At 37.7% G+C, this 1,338-nt stretch overlaps 1 long non-coding RNA gene across 1 annotated transcript; it reads right to left on the minus strand.

Annotated features, from left to right (window-relative positions):
• Positions 1-316: 316 nt before the first annotated feature.
• LOC110674640 lies at positions 317-1,058 on the minus strand. The gene is made up of 2 exons (XR_002499061.1): positions 747-1,058; positions 317-635 (listed from the first exon to the last, which is right to left on the minus strand). It is a non-coding gene; the product is annotated as an uncharacterized LOC110674640 (long non-coding RNA).
• Positions 1,059-1,338: the final 280 nt, after the last annotated feature.

Here is a 1,338-nt window from a genome sequence, read left to right on the forward strand (position 1 = left end):
AATTCCTATATTTAGCGAAATAATAAGGTAGATCATTTGCAAAAAGTTCGGTGTTTGGTCAGGGAACCGCAATTCGCATTGCATCTGCAAGAATTGGAATCGTATCGATAAAATAATGAGACGCAGTTTTCGGTCTGATATCAAACATTGACGATATGCAGCGAAAAGACAAATTCATTTGCAATTTTATGAATACGAGCATCACAAGATTTCTCAAAGATATATCCCACTTTGAGAATTACGATGATTCGGGTCTCATTTACAAGGCCTTAGTTATTATCAATTACTCTAAAATGTTTGAGTCCCGTCCATGCCGTAAGTTGTACTTCCGTTTTAATATCGACAATTTTCGAATCGAATTTTCTTTTTGAATAAATTGTCCATATCCTCCGTATTTACTTGTACCGATGTATCCTTCTTCAGAGCCTATCTTGTGTTTGAAACCGAGTCCTCTTCATGTGTCACGTCCTGAGATGTATGGGAAATCGTAGGTTCCGCCAACAAAGTGAGATTTGCCTGCAAAATGTGGTCCTGCTGATCCATCATACAATTATTTTCCTAGATTTCAACACCCTGCTTAGTTAATTTTGGGACGACGCCGTTTTTGAGTATCAATTTTCGTTGATCAGATGATTCTGTAATATAAAAATATAATCATTTATAGTTTCCAAAGCTAATGCAGAAACTCAATGCATTAACATACAGACTAAATGGAACTCTGATATATCAAAATAATCACTACATACTTTGGCAAATGATGACGGTTTTGATTTGAGCCGCAGTGCACGACACCACTCCTGATATAGCGATTGATTTGTTTCACTGTTTGGAAACTTATGAAGTGAAATTCTTCCCGGGGATTTTCTCTTCGAACAAGTCGAAACCACAGATTTCACGAAGGATTCTGTTTTGAAATTTTCACTCATGATTACAGTTGAAATATGCTAAAATACTGCGGATTATGCGTTGTTGCAACCAGGTCACTGCAATTCGTCTAAAGAAAAAACTGTTTCATAGCATTTAATTAATTACGGCTGAAAATAAACATCACTCGAAAATCACACACGTATGACGCGCAACTATTTAACTACAGCGGGGATTCGCTGGTTGGAACACGACTGCCTTCCATCTAGCAAATCCGACCCGTTAGTTGGAACGACTGACAGCTGATGAAAATGTTCCACACTAACGCATCTGGAGCGCAAATCGTCACGAAACGCACATATACAAACGCATTTGTTCTGCATATGGAGACTTCAATGCGACGGTACTCAGATGTCAAAGTCAGTTTGACATTTTCTGTTGATATTTGAGTGCTTTTTAGTTGGAATATTTTCC

This window comes from Aedes aegypti, chromosome 1 (genome assembly GCF_002204515.2).
Source record: "Aedes aegypti strain LVP_AGWG chromosome 1, AaegL5.0 Primary Assembly, whole genome shotgun sequence".
Lineage (NCBI taxonomy): Eukaryota > Metazoa > Arthropoda > Insecta > Diptera > Culicidae > Aedes > Aedes aegypti.